The sequence below is a fragment of the Passer montanus genome, unplaced genomic scaffold (assembly GCF_014805655.1).
Source record: "Passer montanus isolate IOZ18808 unplaced genomic scaffold, ASM1480565v1 scaffold1, whole genome shotgun sequence".
Taxonomy (NCBI): domain Eukaryota; kingdom Metazoa; phylum Chordata; class Aves; order Passeriformes; family Passeridae; genus Passer; species Passer montanus.
In genome coordinates, this window is record NW_024356504.1 from 1,687,317 (window position 1) to 1,706,594 (window position 19,278).

The window sequence follows — 19,278 nt, forward strand, 5'->3', positions numbered from 1 at the left end:
TTCTCTCTTAAACAATCTCACTATTAAATATGTATGTCCTGGTTCTCTATGTCACCTATATATTCAAGTGAAAGGACAAACTGTTTCTCTAAAATTGCATAATTTTGACAGTGAGAGAGGATTCCCAGGTCCCATTCTTCATTGTGTTCTTGAATCCTGATAAACATATCAACAATAATTGTCTCTGTATAATATTAATATCAACATCTGCAAGGAAAGATTATATAAGCACAGAACAGTTTTCCTAGAGAAGCTAACTTTTAGTAGGTCTTTGTTTTAGAGAAGTGCTTCTGTGGTTTGGGTGGTAATTCAACACGACAGAAAGAGAGAACCTCTGTGACCTCACTAGACAAGGCAGGTGAGAGGGGAGCCCTTTGGGAGGGGAAAGGGAAGTAGCCAAAGTTCCACCATTCTATCAAAAACAGATGATATAGTGTCTACTCTGTATCAGAAATCACAAACCAAGTATACCTTCTTTTCCTGGAGAATAAATCAATATCAAAACAGAAGCTTCATCTTATTTGGCACTGGCAGGAATTATTTCTAACTTGGGCCCATAGGGCTGCTTGGAAGTCAGTCACTAATTCAGTTGGAACTTGTGTGGCATTAGAACTGGTGTTTGAGGAATAGATGGATTCCATTTCACTTGAATATTTGCCTTTGCCATTTTGCAGAAATAATGCATTAAAAGGGTAAATCAGGATAAAACCCAGACACACACAGTCTGTCAGCTCTGCAGTTTCACTTTCTTGGAAATGAAATTGTGATACATATGAGAGTACAGAGTTGTAAATGGAAAAACTTTTCTATTTCACTGGACTGAATCTAGTGTAATACTTACAATTTTTTCATGTGCCAAGAAATTCTGCATGACATTGGATTGAAAAGTTTTATTATTTTTAGAATTTACCTATTCTTTAAACTAATAGTACTATAGTAATCTGACGAGCCTGAAATACAGGTATTTAAAACCATTTAAAATAAATACACGTTTGTTTAATATATAGTGTCCTTTGGTAATGAGCTCCATCAGTTTAAGTGCCAGAGATTAGCAGGATTTAAATATCATTAAAATATAGATGGTGAAGTCTACTGTTACATATGCTTTTTAAGATAATATTATATATTTATGAACCACATTACTGGAGGATATGAGAAGAAATCTTCCATTTATCAGACCTCCAGTGAAACCAACTGCTCAGTTAACCAGGCTAGAAATGGGAAAGCTTGGTTTGTTCTCCAGGGGGGTGTGATGTGCAGCCTGAATGTGAAATGGGCTCTCTCAGTGCCACAGAACTGAACACCAGCCTCCACTTGCTGCATTCAGCAAGGAGCTGGAGGCTGGCCCAGGGTGCCAAATGTAAGTGATTGACATTAGTGGCTACATTTATGTGTTAGGGGTTTATAACAGGCACATATGTAGGTAAAGTGCTCCTGAAACTGTGTATTACTGAACATTGAAGGATCCTTGAACGGGGTGAAGAAATTCCAGGCAGATGCTGTTCTGCCTGTAGTAGTGGTAGCAACTCCGGCTACTTGCAGTAAATGCAAACACTGGAGTTAGATTTATTTTTCCCCTTTAGTGCAAGGTAAGCTCTGTGAAAGCACAGTACTAAATAAAGTGCCTCTTCTTCTAACCAGCACCTGACCCCAGCCAGCAGCTGCTGACACTCCCTGCAGCAGCTCCTCACAGTGGGGAGAAAATAGGAAAAAGGAAATTGAGAGAACTCTACAGTGGAGATAAAAAACAATTTAATAGGTGAAGAAAAGAATGGGGTGAGTGGAAACAAGTGAGGCAAAGGATATGGCACCACTTCCCACAGGCACAGCAGTGCCCAGCCAGTCTTTAAACATCCATTTTGGAAGCTAAAACAACCCCCCAATCTTTTTCTTCCAGTTTTTATTTCTGCCCTTGAGGATACATGACATGAAACGTCCCTTGAGTCGCTCTGAGTCCCAGCTGTGTCCTGTCCCAGCCTCTTGCCCACCCTCAGCCTGGCTGTGGGGGTGTAGTGGGAAACAGGGGTGGCCTTGATGCTGTGCAAGCACAGCTCAGCAGTAGCCAAAACACTGGTGTGTTGTCAGCACTGTTGTGGTCACAGAGCCAGAACAGGCACCTTATGGGTTGCTGTGAAGAAAGTTAACTCCATCCCAATCAGACCCACCACAACCCAAATCAAACTACTTTTTTTTTTTTTTTTAGCTTACCTTTGTATATCCTAGTTTGAAATTCAGATTTTTCCATTTTCTTTAAAATAATTTTCTCCCTGTAGAGACATTGAATACTCAGTTTTCCTCAGGTGGCTGCCACATTTCATTGCTGCTGAGACTCCTTGGCCTGTTCAGCTATGTTATGATCTCTGTCATGTTTTTCACTAGCAGGCTGAGACCTGTATTTGCTTATGTTACGAGCAAAATTTGTTTTGTTTAGCCTGGCATTCTTCTTGGTACTCCTGGTAGGTCTTCACAGGTCCTTCAAAACTATTCATTTAGGACCAGTAGAAAAAGTTATTAGGTCTCTTTGTTCAGTCACCAATTTTTTTTTCACATTTCTCTCTTTTATGATTGATTGCTTTTCTACCCAACACTTCCAAACCATCTCTGTTACGACAGACATCTGCCCCTGTCTTGGCAGATCATGGCCTTTGCAGGCGTATAGAACATTTTCACTTCAATCCAGTTGTCAAATTCATTATTGTGAGATTCTGGGGCAATGCTGCATCCCCATTACTGTTTACTACCAGACAAGGTGTGTCTAGTTTTTAATCAAATTGCTGGGTATAATGCCTAGCTCTAGACTTTGTGTCACTGCATATTTGCATACACTCTGTATTTTTCTTGGAGCAATTGTGAGCAATTTACTTTTGCCTTCACTATCATATTTCCCTATGACTGGAACCCACTTAATTCCTTCAGTTTCTCAATGTCTTTATTAAAATTGACATCCCCCATCCATCCTCATCTTTGCACAACCGTTCTTTCAGGTTACTGGTTTGGAGCAGCTGGATGCCAATTTCATTCCCTAATTCACAGTGCTGAGGAGCCTTTGTAACCCTTATTTGCCTGCAGAACAACCCCAACCTTGCACTGACCCATTTATAACTCTCACTCTGCTGCAGTCTCCTTGACCAGCTTCAGAAGTTCCTCGTGGCTGATTCCATTTCCTCAGGTCAGTTTACAATCTCCCCCTACAGCTTTTCTGCCTTTCTTTTCACATTTTTAGGTTAAAAAATACTGTGTTCTCTCCTTACATGGAGTGAAATTAGTGATACAATTTTCCCCCTTCACCTGCAAAGATACTACAAATACTTGTTGGATCTGGAGAAAGGAAGTCTTTTGATCTCTTTTCCTTTCCTTGGCACCTGTGTTTCCAGACTTTTGAGCTTCTCACAAGACTTCTCTCTGAGAAGAAAACACTAAAAATTTTTCCAAATGTCATCACCTTTAGAAGAAATGTAACATTCCAGTAATTTTAAAATGTTTAAAATTCAGAACTACTAGTGATATTATCCAAGGTTTTGTATATTGTCTTAAATGTGAGGTACAGTACAGAATAGACATCAGTGAAGTTCTTTAACCAAATATAATTGGAAAAAACTACTGCAGGAAAAGAGGAGGATTGGTATGGAGGGGTCATGTATCTTTGGGCAGTGATGACACTGTTGACTGGCAAGTTAATATAAATATTTTAAAATGTACTCGGGGCTGGTTTTCATTGATTTAATTGTGGTTGTTTATATGTGTACTTTTTTGGGTGTACATATAAAATAGGTGACAAGTTTCTGTGAGAACTATACAAAGAACCTGAGCCTAGGGAGATTGGGATAGTGTGGAAGCTAAGAAAATGCAGCTAATGAGAGGAAGTGAGGAAAGGGACTTGTTAGTCCAAAAAAAGGAAAAGCAAAATGGAGATAAAAATGAAAATATAGAAATTGTTCTAAGAAGAACAGTGATAAGTTGTCCTTCCCCTAGGCACGGGAAATGAATTTAATACACAGCAAGGAAAAGAGAAGTTTGATAAGAGGAAATATTTTTTGATCATACAGGCTTTGAAATGCTGGAGTTTTGAAGGAGGCTGAGGAACTTTCCTCAGCAGTGTTGAACACACACCTGCCAGGATGGGCTAAATCTGTTCTGGCATTCTCTTCTGCATCCCATCTATTGTCATATGCTAACTTGATTTTTAATACTACAGTAAAGGCAAGATTTTTCCCACTTTTTGTTCTCACAGAAAGCTGATTCTTAGTATTATTAATGTGCAAGTAATAACAAGACCACAAACCTTTTTTTTTCTAATTTTTCTATTATTTTTTAATGTTTAACTTAGGGACACATCACACTTTCCCCCATTGTTTACCTTTGTTCAGTTTTGTTCACTGTGACAATTTTATTATGATTTTTGCACTATGTTATATTTTTTTTCACGTTCCAGCTCCTTGGCAGCTATGATCAGGTAAAGTGTTGCTTCTGGTTTTTCAAAACTAGTAAAAAATTTATTCATCTTGGGAATGTTTGACTAAGCAGCAAACACTCAAGAAAATCAAAGGTAAACAAATTATTTCTGAAAGATATTACTGTTTGAAAACAAACTCTTGCATTTGGATATGCCTGAACCACAGTTTTTAAGGCAGACAGTGCTGAGCTCGTCTAGACTGTGCTGAGTTATTTTAATATATTTCCCCAGTGTTTCAGATAGGAGAGCTGACTGGCACTTACAGGACTCCTTGCTTCAGTTCCTACACAGCAAACAGGAAATGTTTTTGTGCAAATGGCAAAAGTGCCAGATTTTGTTAAAGCAAGTCAAAAGACTTTCAGAACAAGAATTTTGGAAATTGAGGGAACTTTATATTGATATATAAGTTGCTTTCATTGAAATCTTTGGGTACCTTGCTGCTGACAGCAGCTCTGTATTTGATTTATAGAATTTGGCTTTTTGATTCGTATATGTTTTGTATGTATTACAAATTATTGTGAAATATTTCTGCCCTGCATATGAGCAAACCCCAAGCTTTCTACATTTTATTGTTACCTGTGACTATATGTAATAGTAGTAATTTTTTGTTGTTTAATTTTGTTAGTACAAATTTTAGGTTGATACAGAAAAGTGTAATTCACCTTAATTTATCTTGCACTTCTGACAATATTTTTCTGATTTGTTTTACTAATGGTTTTAGAAATATGTATCTTCTTGTTTGTAATAATTACTAAATCCCAAACTTCTTTTGGTCTCTTGACTAAGAAAAAAACACAAGAAATAATTATTCAGTAATTATTATATATTTAATGTGTTTAGGAGCTGGGGATAAAATTCTCCCTCAATAGTCTGTTGCCTTTAAAGGGATTAAATCCTGAAGCTGGGTTGTTTCCTAGGATTGAACTGCAAGTAAGTTTTCTGTATGTGCTTCCTTTACCTTAGGCTGGAATATTCTAATGCTCACACAACTTGTTAAAGTTCTTTTGAAGTTTGCAGAAGTGGAAGGAGAAGGATCTCCAGTCTGGCCCAGTGTTTTTGGAGGCAGAAGTGCCCACTCCAGATGATACCTTTGAGTAACCACTGAGATCCTAACAGTTTAGGCTTGCCTTCTTTCAAACTCTGGCAGCCTCAGAGTAAAATCAGCCAGGATTTAGAAATTATCCTCCATCTCCCATGGTCCCTTAGACTTTAATGTTTCAGTTCTGCAAGGGGCTGAGGAGCCTGGCCTTGATCCAGGCAACTATTTGGATTTTAGGAGTTGTCATCCATATAAATGACACACTCAGGTGCTGTTCACCATTTCCCTTGTTCAAACCCTGAAAGATTAAGATCTTCATCCTGATAATTTCCACCATGCCAGAAGGAAGGTGCCCAAGCTGCACAGTCCTGGAAACTGGGAGACTCCAGTGGAGAGGACACACTGCCCATTTTCATTCTTGTCACACTCTTTCTTAACCATCAATTACTGACTGTGACTGAGAAATGAGACACTGAGGTCAGATTTGTGATATGCCCCTGTGCCACCGGTGTTAACAAGTTCAAGTTTTCTTTCCTGGCTGAAATGCCACTCCCTCAGCTGACAGAAGGTCTCCTCATCTTTAAAATTCAGAAATGAGCATTGCTTTACTTTATCAAACAAATGCTATCTGAAAACCACAAGACTGACAAATATGCTTTTAGTCCTGGTGTTGCAGACTGCTGAGCTGGCAGGGAGCAGAAGATGAGATCTTAGTGGCAATAATGGCAGTGGGCCCCTTATTTTTCCTGTATTATTTTCCTGGGACCAAGTGTTTTAGATGACTGGTTCAGAATTTTACCTCCCAGCTTATCTTTTAACTCTTCTATTCCAAATAAAAAATGGGAATAAATATTTTAATGAAACATAAACTTAGTAGGAGATGTGAAATGCTAAAAGAACTAATCTTGTGGGTATGAAGAAAAATCTCAGTGCTCTGAACTACTTGTAGGCTATATTTAATGCCAGTCCCATATGTCTGATATGATGGGAAAAGATCTTGATGTCTTAAAAGAAGTTGCTGGTTTATGAATACTTTCAGGATATGTGTTTTTTCCAGATGTCATTTCCGGAGTGATTATTCTAATTATTGTTGAATACAGTCAGAAACTGGCAATAAATATAACTGAAGTGAATGATTATTTAAGGAACCCTCACAGAAACTTCTTGGTTCATTCAACTATCAGATGAGCAGGCTGGCTAGCAATAAATCACACTTTATAAGTGACAGTTGAATGTCTTTTATCTGGAGTGATACTCAGGCAAGAGTAAAAGATGTCAGGGAATGTTAAATTGAATTGATAACATCAAATAATTAATAATGGGTAAAATTTTGAGGTCCTTCCTTGGTTTTTTGATTCAGTGCTCTACTTTAAGGGAAGCTGAATAAACATGAAGTAACAACTGATTCTGAACCTCAAAATGTGACCCAGTAATACTTACCACTTATGTTGTGCTCTAAACGTTCAGAGCTCTTCTGTGGGTCCAATTTTGAACACAAAGGGGCTATTGAACTGAGCATGATTTGGTCAATTAACCTGTTAAATCTTTGCGTGCAAGGCAGTCAGAGGCCTGCTGTGGTTTTGGAGAGGGGTTACTCAGATCCAGCAAGTTACAATATGTTGAGAATCCCATAGAGGTTGTATCCAAGTAGGGGCCTTGTTGGACCCCTGCTCCTTGTGGAATAATAAATCACATGGAACTTTTTCAATTGGAAAAACATATTAACTTGTCTGCTACTCCAGCTGGAGAGAATAAAATCATAATGTTTTATGATAAATTGCATATATTTCTTATATATGTACCATTTGTCAGACATTTTTCCCCTGAAGTTGAAACCACAATGTCACATATAAATGGGATTTTATAATGCACCATCCATGGAGACTGGAGGAATATTAAGGATTAATTAAAAGCATAAGTCACCAAAGTTGATTAGAATGCAAACTAGGTCTAATTTCATGCAGGACCCATTAAAGAAAGCCAAGGTTGTAGCAGAGAGACAAAAAGACCAAAGAGCTGCTATATTTAGATGAAAAAAAACTACACTACAGGCAAGAATCCCACAGATGGGAGATGAAGGGTCAAAGGCAATAGGAAGCACAAACCAAAGTGGGGAATACTGTTGCTGGATTTCAGTGACACTGAAGACTTCTCTGAGGTGACTTACCAGAGCAAGCTAAGCAGCATTTGCTCAGCATTGCTGAGTGCCCCTGAATTCTGCTTTCAGGGAGGCAGAAGTGCCCAGCTGGTGTTTGCATGGACAGTCAGTGTAGGTCTCTCACACCCTGTCCAGCAGGCAAGCTAGCAGTGGCCCAAGCAAAATCAGTTTTGTGTGACAGTGGCATTCCTATGGCCAGCTTGGGAAAGCTGGTTCCAGCTGGTGTGGATCATCCCTTATTCTGATTCCTTCTGCAGGTGCTCCCTGAATATAGCCTGTGACTGTTGCTGACTCAGAAGAGAATAAAGTTTTTCTGCTTATACCAGGTGAAGAGATGTATAGACACCCTTTTTGTTTAAATTGTGAGATTGTGAGCAGCAGGCATAAGTTTTTCTCCTTCAAAAATCAGCATTACATGATTTGGCTTTTTTTTAATAAAACTTTTGATATCATTCCTGTGTTATGGGTATTAGCAATTACCATGCTGCTTTTCCATTTCTCTAAAGCTTTCTACATGCTAATAGCAGCTTCACTTATTAATTTCTAGCACCATCCCTGCAGCCAGCTGTGTCATCACAATTGCCCAGCCATTCAACTCACTGTAGTTACTGGTTTGATGGATTATAATCAGGATTTTGATCTCAGAGCAGCTTTGCAATAGCAATCAATGCTGAGTATGACAAATTATATCATCCTGAACCCATATTTGGCTAACTGCCAGCATTTCATCTCACTTGGCCACTCTGTAGCTTTTGGTCTTTTTTATTCACAACACTTTGCTAAGGGGTTTGTAGCCATTTTTGATACCTCTGGAACAAGTATTAGAACTGCATTTTACTGTACCTTAAAGTCCCACATTAGATTTTATTGTAAATCTGATGTTTTCTCCCTTTGAAGAGCCACTTTAGAAGAAATATGTGTAGGCTTGTCCTTTCTTCATTGCTTTTTGTTGTTTGGGGCTTTGTTCTTGGGAATGCAGCTGTTCCTTTATATAATTTAGTTTAAATTAACAACTGCTTCCTAGCCTGTTTTATTACAGCTCAGTACTTGTGGGACTTAAGGTTTGATATTGCACGTAGTCAAGTTTGCAATTCTTAATTTACAGCTGTTACAGAAATACAAATGCACAGCAACTATTTGTGGAAGCCCTCTTCATTAGTTCTCGTGGAGAATATAAAACTTTTGAATTTTTAATACCAACATAAGTGCTATCAAATGTCCAAAGTCCTGATGATCTCATAGGTAGCAAGGGTGAACCCCTTAAATACTGAAGCAAGATCTATATAGTAGAAAATAACAATGACATTCTCCCACTGTTGTGTGTGTACATTACCCATAATTTTGAAAGCTCTGTTAGACATGCCTCCTGTCCTTCAACTTTCTGGTTTTAACAAAAGGACAAATTATGTGGATTTGATTGGCAAAATTGCCAAGCTTCCTGAGGTAGGTGCAAACTCAGTCTCCATTCAGGAAGTTATTTGCACTTCTGCTTGGTATTTATAGCCTAATTTAATGAGGTGTAGGAGAGAGGAGAGTCTTCAGCATTTATTTGTTCACCTGGGATATTCTCTTTTGTGACTCTTGAAGATCTTTTCAATAAGTGAAGTTCACAGAAATGATACATATTATTTTTCTGTGGTTAATTGAGACTTTTCAGTTGTGAAGCTGTACCATTCAGCTGGTGGGTTTGTAGGGATGAAGGTAAAGTTTTTGAACTGTGTCTGCAAAACAATGTCACCTGTAACTGTGAGATTTAATGCTGCTGCAGCTAATAAGTATTGGATGTGGCACGGGAGCTGTGGGAATCATGGGGATCTGCACATAAATTTTCCGCTATTTTTCTCAATGTTGAATATGCAGTTTGGAGTTCAAGTGGAGTAATTTTTGCAACTGTAAACAGTGATGCAGACTGAAAAGCAGCTTTTGTAACATAAAAAACCTGTTCTACTTCAAATGGTTTATTTAAAGCTGGGAATCAAATGGCATAACTGTTGCAGCCTGCAGCTTCACCCTATCCCCTTTCTTGATTTCTTTTTGTCTGCCTCTGTTCCTGTGCAGATATTAACTCTCATATTGCTGTAGACAAAAAAGAGCTTACACAGTGTTTGTGACACAGGGGGGTAACAGCTAAGTACTTTATTATTTTGTGGTCAGCTCAGCAGGATAAACTTGGATTACATGACAGGTTTTACAAGACAGAACAGGTTGTTCAGGTAACTGTCTCCCAGGACCTACATGAGCAAACTACACTGTTGGGTGGAGAAGACCATCTGGATTTTTCATGATGTTCACACTCACACACTCTGAACCTCCTGTCCAGAAGAGTAAGACTTGCTGCCTTCTGCTTCCCCTGCATCTCTCTGTCCTCTCAAGCTTCCCTTCCAGTTGTTGTGCTTATTTGTGTCAGAGTTCTGTTTCGCTAAGCCTTGCTCTCCTGCCTTCTATATTTCATCAAAATTGTTTCTACTCAGAAATGGTGGGAGAGCTCCTATGAGTTGTTCATCCCTGAAGCTTTGGTGAATGGGATTGGTGGAGGAATTTTTTAATGTCACAGTGATTCCTTAATATTTAGACCTTTATGGATTCAGATAAAGAGCCTGAACCAGCTAGGAAGTGATCATATTCCTTAGGTTCTTTGTCTGTGGCATTCTTTCCCTTTGTTTTTTATTCTTTAGACAAGTTCTAAAGTGTCAGAGTAAATCAGAAAATTCAATTCTGATGCCCCAGAGCCTCCTCAGGCACCAGTTATCCTATTAATATTGTTAAAATACTGGATATGTATATGTGAAGTGTAATGATGGCTGGCATGTTGCATGTTCTTGACTACTCCTTTGGAGCACTCCACTCACTGTTTTCCACACATTTCTCATGAACCTATTGTAATTTCACTGTATGTGTTCCTTCTTGGCAATCATAGGTGTCCTGCAGGCAGCAACAGCACACTGATCCCTGCACTTGTCTGTGAGCAGCAAAAGAAGATGCAGATAGTTTTTAGGGCACATTTTACCCAGAAAATGCTTGATCTGAGTTTTGTTTGCTTCTTTTTTATGCATGTTGTACTGCAAACAGCATAATCAGCCTCCTAATGTTCAGTTAGGCTTACGAAACGACAGCCTTTTGTTCCACCTTTTCATTAAACTTCATATCAGATTGAGCTTGTAGGACACAATGCAAAATCTGGCCTCAGACATTAGTTTCTGTTAAGATTCTGTATTTGGAAGCGAACTGTCAGTTCTGAGGGAAGAATGGGGCAGAACAAAATGGTCTTTGCCTTGCTGCCATGGTAATGGCAGTGAAGTGCTGATAAGTAACAATATCCATCTATGTGTGAGTTAACTCCTTATGTATTCTTCGGGGAGAAGTACTCTGGCATAGAATAATATCATCTTTCTCAAAAAAATTTGAAGCCAACCTGAGGATTATAATTAATAAGGGGTTATATTCTTGTATGATAAATTGGGTCACAAATGGTACATGTTCATTACATTCTAGAAGACTTGGGGACGATGATTACAGAAGTATTGTCTCAATTCTGTGGCATGCAGTAAGACACTTGTACAAAGGATGACCCCAAAGTTGGTGGGTTTTTTATACTGAATCTGTATCTATATATCTCCCTTTTCAGTTTTGTCTTCTAGGTTTTTTAATGTTATCTCTCTCTTCTCTTTGTCCATGAGCAGTCCTTTCTGGTCTTTAAGAATAGCAGGCTGTATTTGTGCATTAAATGAAGTAACTCCACCTAGATGGATTTTTTCTTGTTTTAGCCAGAGTGTTATTTTAAGCAGATTCTTTTTTTTTTTTTTTTTTTTCATTTTTAGGATAGCTTTCAACTTTTTTTCTTGTTTTAGCCAGTGTTATTGTAAGCAGATTTTTTTTTTTTTTCATTATAGGATAGCTTTCAACAGCCACTATAAGGTAAGTTTCCTGGTGGAGGGATGTGTTCAGTCCTCACACAGCTTTCCTGTGCAGCCATGGGTGAGGCACTTTCTGAGCTGGGACTCTCTCCTTGTTAAACAGAGGTGCTGCTTTCCTAGTGCAGAGCCCTGGGGACATTTTCTTTTGAGGAATTTGGATTCTACATTATGGAGCTTTCCTTCAGTCTTTTCTGAGATAAACCAAATCTATGCTTGGCATTATTCCATATTAAACCTTAAGTTACCTTGGTAATTTCTGAATAACATTGCTCACATATTTTCTGTTATGGTCACTGGACTTTTAAAGCACTCTGCTGATTGATGAAACCTTGGGGGTTTGAAACCTTTTAGTTCCTTCTGTAATTACTGTGTTTTAGTACTTTCCTTTAATTCCCTGTATGCTGTGTAACAACGCTAAAGCTACAGTACTTGCATTTATTGTTTTTTTCAACTTGATTATATGTTTTTGCCTGTTGATCATCCCTTCTTTCAAGGGATTACATTATATCAACCATAATCTCCACTGCCAAAGTCCTGAGTTAGTAGTTAAATCATAATTTAAATGTGCCACTTTTGTTGTTTACATTACTTCCCAGGTAAGTTTCAAGTTGCTCTTGAAACCACACTTCAAAGCACTCAGTACTTTTGCTCGCTTTTTCCTTCCGGCTAGGATTATCTTGTGCAAGTGACTTTTTGATGTGAAGGAGATCACAGTAATGTCCACATGCAAAGCCAGTCCTGGAGTGTGGTTCCTACTTTGCATGACTGCCTGTTAGATGCATTTTTAATTTACACCCATGTAAGTGTAGTTAAACTCCCATACATCTCCAAATGGCAGGAGAATACTTGGTTATCAGATTTGGTGTTTAAGGGAGATTGTCTTGCTTTGTATAAGTAAATGACATGACATTTTTTGGCATGGAGATTTTTGTTTGAATTGAGCCTGGCATATTAACAGCAGAAAGTAAATTGTCATCTATAAACTCACGCAGCCCCAAGGAAAAGAGTTCAAAGTGTTTTAAATTATTCTTGATAGCAGAAAGAAGAGTAGGGTAGGGGCTGAAGTAGCATTTTGCACACTGCCTAGAACAGAACTCTGAAGCAGAAATTGGAGTTGCTACACTTTTTGTAGAGCTTTTTTTTTTTCGTCCAGTGGTGTGAGAGAAAGGATTGTAAATAGTTTCTACCACAGATCATCTTGCACTGCAAAACTTGGAAGCAGATCCATGTCATTTAGATGTCAATTTTTTCATCTGTCTTTAGTTCGCACATGAGATTAATGAGACACTAGGACTGAATCCACTTTAGAGAAGTGGAACAACATTTAGAAAGTAAATTAATTAATTAATGAAAAAGTCAGCACAAACTAAAGATTGTCACACAGTTGCACATTTGTACATCATATCTTTAAAGCTGGAAAAGTTTGCACACTGGACTATGACTCAGTACTGAGTTTTCATGTTTTAGAGTTACAGTCATAAAAAAGAGAAGGGCTTTTTTGCTAAATTTTGTTCAGTGAGTGTGTTTGCTTTAACATCACCACCCTGATTTGGCTGTACGTCTTTGAAAGTCAAAAGGGAAGAAGTGACTTCTCTGTCAAAAGCAGTTTCACAGACCCTCATTTACTTGTGCCTAGAAAGACAGGGCTGTTGGTTGTCAAATGGAGACTGTAATGTTCAAAAGCTCTCATTTAGCTTATGAATTCTTGATTTTCTCCTCACAGTATCAAGTCCAGACAGAGAACAGCAATCTGCTAGTGCTACCAGCTAGTGGAAGTTCCCTATTCTTTTGTTGCTGAAGTTTTTTGGTGTTTATTTGTGATTGAGATTGACTGATGTCACTGAGGGTTGCCCCCTCCTTTATGGAAGCTCCCTCAGAACCAGGAGTGCTGTGGCCTCAAACAGTTCCGTAAATAAGTACAGATATATTTTTTATTTCCTATGCTTTTCCACCTACTGATGAATTAAGAGCTTGTGCATAAAGAAACAGAGAGGACCAAAGATATCAAGCCTCATCTTGCTCACACAGAATCTGCTTCTTTGCAGACTGCCCTTCTCTAGAGTCCTGGGAAACACAGTGAGGAAGAGGATGAGGTTGCTCACCCTGCGTGTTGCTCAAGCAAGAATGGGTGCCAAAGTCAGAGTCAGAATCCCAGGACCTGATATATATGGTGTATTGTTAGCTGTGTTTGTTTTGGGAGCTTTTGGTAATTTTTCTTCTAGGTTTTTGTCTCTCTATTTAATTATCCTTTTCATTACTGATTTCCTGACTTAATCTGAATGTGCATAAATCTCCACCACAGATTTATCATCTCTATAGAAAGCGCTTTCAGGGTGGTTGTGCTGCTTCCCAGAAAAGGGACACCATTGGAAAATGAAGCTTTCAGATTCAACAATAAGCCCACTATTATGCTGATTTTTGCCAAGCTTTCCCTCACTTTTTTCCCATTTACTACAAGAGTGAGCTCAAGGCTTCTTTTTGTTTGTTTTTGAACTTCAATCATTCTTAAGTGTTTACCACCCTGCTCAAGTCCACTCACTCTGAAATATCAGACACCACAAGATGTGGTTGCTCCTGAAATCAGAAAATGCTCAGGTTCTTTTTTTCAGCTGCATGTTTCTGTGAAGCTTCTAACCAGCCTCTTTGCCAATCTTAAAAAAAGAAAACGTCAAAATAAAAATATTTCTTAAAATATTGCACTCTAACTGTCACAAGTCCTTTGGGGACTTTGTATTTTTAACCAAATGTGAGATCTCAGAAAAGCAATTCAAATTAACTTTGATATAAATAGTCTCATTGCAAAACAGATTTTTTTTTTTTATATAGTATATCGTCTACATGCTCATAAGCATTTAATCAAATTCCAGTCTTGTCTGAGCAAACATAATGGCCATTGACTTATGTGTGGGTTGTGAATTATTCTTTCTGAATTTGACCTGCTTTGAGAGCTCTAAAAAAAGATGCTGTCCTTCATTTTTTTTGCTTGGGATTGCACAGGCGAGTGGAGAGGCTTTTCTATTTCAAATTTTTTTCTGAATGTTGAATGCCACTTTGTGCTGATAATATGTAGGAAGCCAACCTCTCTAGGGGTTTTAGTCTACTGTGGCTGTCAGAATTTTTTATAGTTATTATGAGTTTTCTTTTTCTTCTTTCCATGCTTACACTCTATATAATGCTCTTTGGGATTCCACCCAGGTCCCTTGAAAGGATCCTCAGTCTTTTCTTTGCTTGGCTGCTTTCTCATAAGACAAGCATGTAAACACCCATCTCCTGAAGATATATTCCTGTTCATCACTTCTGGTGCCTCTCTTTGGACTTCTTTACGCTAACATTCCAGTTTTTAAACTGCTGTAAACAAAAGCCAGGATAAAATGTTATTATCACTTCTTCTTCTGGCTTAAAAGACCCTTGTAATTCTTATGCCCTAGATTAGCAACTGCTGCACAACTTGTAATTTGCTGTTTTCTATATCTTCACCTCAGATCTGTTGCCAGACCACTGTGACTGTACTACTTTATTTCCAAATTTTTGTGTTGAATCAATTTTCCCTTGTTGTGAGCCAAAAACAGTTTTGAGCCAGGGGAATTTCCATTGATTGAATTTGTTGCCAATTAACAAACTTCCAATCACTGATTCGGCTATTGAAACCAATGAAACGAATACATATTTAGGGAAACACACCTCAGCTCCCTTCCAGACACCTCTCCTCCCTGCTCCATGGTCCCCTGTTGCTGCTTCACATGGCACACAGTCCCTTTGGGGAGGCAACAAACCTCCCCAAACAGCAGGAGATGAAGCTTTGTAGTCAGTGCATTGGGCAGGACTCAGAAAACCTGTGCTTTATTTCTGGAGCTGAGGAGTTCTCTGCACCATTTCTTTCTTTGCTACTGTCTCTTATCTGTAGTCAGGAAAAACAGCAGTGACCTGCTTCAGGCAGTACCTTAAAACTGATTGCCAAGAAGGAGTCCAAGAGGATGTGGTGTGACTGATGCAACGGAAGCGCTGGAGTCTGTCAGTCTTGTGGGAGCAGTAGGTGTGTGAAGGAGATGAGATAAAATATATCCCTGTGTAATTGTCCTATTACCTTTGCTTTCACTTGGCTCCTCTTCCATCCCTAGCTTCAAGACTAATCAAGTAGGACGAGATATTGAACCCATGTCATATGTGAGGGGTGTTTTTCTCCTTCAGAAACAGTGACTTTACACAGGCTGTGTTGTGACACCCCTCTGGATTACTGCAGCTCATTATCTGGTTTTAGAGTTTGACATGTTGCTTTTCAAGGTCCTTTTCATGACAGGTCACCAGCTGCTGGAGCTTTAATAACAACTGGATCACAGTTAAAAAAATCTTTAAAGAACAAGGGGTGCGGTGTGGTATTCTTGACCCAGGTCATTTCAGTGGACTGGACTGTGAGTAGGTTTCAAAACCTGAATAGAATAATAGATTAAAGTGCCAGGATGGAGTCAGGAAGGCTGCAAGTGAGCAAGAAATCATTCAGACACCTTTCCTGCCAAAGCTGCTACATTGTACGGTTACACCTGGAGTATCTGTTAATCTTTGTAATATACACTGAGGGCTGGAAATTCTTTCTTTGCAGATGGCAAACTGAGGCTGAGAGAAATCAAATTAGTTGTAGATCACATCAGAAATATGACCATGGTTGTGCAAGAAATAAAATGACCTAAGGATTTAATGCAAAATCGAAAGTTGGTGATTTGAGCAGGTCATCTCACTTCTAATACAGCCCAAATATTCTAGCTGGGATGCTTAATTGCTGTTGTTTATCATTTTACCTTTATCAATTACTACACAGAAAGTGAACCACTGCAATGTGTGTTAACCATAAGGTTCATACAGCTATTTGGCATAAACAGAAAATGAGAACCAAACTCTGGGCAGCTGGTGTCCTCTTTTTGCAAATGTAAGCTCAGCAGCCAAATATGCTGCAAGTCAATGCAGATTTGCACATTTGCTGCAAAAAATTAAAAAAGCTGGTGGAGTAATGCTAAAATCCTTTCAATGCTGCTGTAGAATCTGTGTCACCTTGTTTGTAGATCGCCTTCTAGATATTGGCCCATTATTCCCTAGAAAGAAAAGGCTGGCAGATGTTGCATCAGTCTCTGTATGAAGAGCTCCTGTTGCCTGAAGATTTGTTTGAGGCAGCCATTCATGACCCCCACAGCAAAACATACATTATCCCTTTTATGTTCCCATTTCAGCCTCTACTTTCAGTTGCTGTGGATGGCAATTTCCTTGTGCCAGCTTTTGCATGCACCTGAAAGCTTCCCAAAGCTTGTTATTCCTCCTCTATTTGTTTACAGCTGCCTAGTATTTAGTGTTTTGGGGTTTTTTTCCACTTGTGTTTAGAACCCAGAAAACTCCCCCACAAAACTGTCCATATACACCATTTCTCAGAACAACAGTAAATGAAAAAAAAACCCCTCTGGAATTAATTTCAGTGTACGCATAGTATAAAAACTTTATTGGAAAATGCATTAAAAAGTAGACCACTTAACTTTTGTTTAACTTCTCTAAATAGATTTACAGTTCATCTTAAATAATTAAGTCACTACTTTTTCAAAAGCCAGAAGTAAAGATCTGGAATGAAGTTTCAGTTCAGGTTTTTCTTCCTGCCACGCTGTCACACAAAAACCCTAAGCTATTTCTGGCTGTTCTTATTTTTAGATTGTTCTTCATATACCATTTACCGTCATTGAAATTAATGAGAAAATAAAAGGAGTGACCTTTGGCTAGACACATACAGTTTATGCATGAGCTAAACAGCAGGATCCTTTTTCATTCTTCTTTTTCCCACATTCTCTTTCTCCCTGCTCTCCCTCATCCAAATATAATTTGTAAAGCCTTTAGAGCCTTTCATCCTGTGTGTTTCCACTGTGTTCCTTTAGATGAATCTCAGGTCCCTGATTCACATCTATTCTCTTGTGCTGAAAGGTCAGTGGCACCCTTGTTTTATGAATATAATCTACCATTCTCCTGAACTTCAGAATCATTTCCAAAACTCCCAGGCAGAATTCATACAGCTCAGGGTGCAAATGAATGTTGGCATTACTGTAAAGAGCATTCTCCCTATACAAATACAAGCCTGGACATTCTAAGTTACGTTGTTTAAAATAAAGAAGCATTTACTGAAGATCTGAATCGTTTGGAAGACATGACTCTAACTGCAGACATAATTCTCAACCTGTGGCCCCACTGTAACATTGACTGTGTAATTCATGCCCAGCTTTCTGCAGCAGGTGGACAAGTGCATTTGGCAGATACTCACTCCACGAGGGCACCGTGCCTGGGCAGAGTAGAAAGCACCCAGAGAGGTTTCCAGGGCACCGCTGTCGCAGCGAGCCTTGCACTGTCCCACTGCAGAGGTTCCCTGCCAGGGGGAAACGCTGCCAGCTCTGCCTGGCTTGCAGGGTGAGTTTGATACCTTCCCATTGTGAATTGCACCTTGAGTGATTCTCAGTGCAGCAGTTTCAGAATCCTTGGCTGGCTCAAGTGTTGCCTCCAAACTGTGAGGGTGGAAGTTTGTTTCCTGGCTGGGGGGGGGAGTCAAGAGGTGTGCTAGGACCAAGAAAGTCCCATTTGTGCTAGCTGGAAATGAGGCATGCAACAATTCTGAGAGGGAACACCATGATTTTCAGTACTTGTGGCAATCATTGCTAACAAAAATGAGAACCGATACGTGTCTGGGTTAAGGGAAATGCTTATGACAGTGTAAGACACCAATGTTGATAGTAAATCTGGTTTGTATTTTTTTATGGAATTTTGGTGGGGGGGGGGTTGGATTTTTTTGGGTGTGGTTTTTGGGGTTTTTTTGGTGTTTTGTTTTTGGGGTTTTTGGTGGTTGTTTTTTTTGTTCCAAGTGTACAGTTGTACCTCCACATTCTAGCGTTTAAATTTAAGTGGATAGTTATTTATTCCTTCTTAGTCTTTGTGTTAATAATTCTGACTGTATTTTATTTGCACCTTTTAGGTGGTATTTTAAAACACTGATTACTGAAAAACTTGTAGTAAGTTTTTATATTCTCATTGTTTGCCATGAGTATTCATAGAGCTTTACAGCATCATAGAATGGATAAGGTTGGAAGAGATCACTGTGGGTCACCTGCGCCAACCTCCCTGCTAGAGCACAAGCACAGAGCACAAGGGAGAGGATTGTGTTCAGATGGTTCGTGAGTATCTCCCGAGAGAGAAATTCTACAGCCTCTGGGCAATTGGTTCCCGTGCCTGGTCACTGTACAGTAAAGTAGTTCTTTCTCATGTTCAGGCGGAACTTGCTGTGCATCAGTTTCTGCTCGGTGCCTCTTGTGCTCAGCACCACTGAGAAGAGCCTGATCCACCCTCACAGCACACACCCCTGCTCCTTTAAATATTTATACACATTAATGAAGAGAGACCCCCCTCGGTCATCTCTTCTCGAGGCTGAGATTCATCTGCTGGCCGTGACTGATGTCGCCTGTTTACTTTCACTTAGGGAGAAGTTCGTGAATAGTTCCTTACAGGAGGCCCAGCGCTGCCCTTGCGCGTCGTGGGTGTTTGATTTGTGCGTGGCAAGCGGGGTACACGTAAATCGTGTGCCTGGGGCCGCTCTCCGCCCCTCACAACTGCCCGGCCCGGTCCGCAGAGAGCCCGGGACGCGGCAGCGCTGCGGCCCCGACGCCTCGGGCGCCTCGCCCCGGGCCCGTCCCGCCGCTCCCGC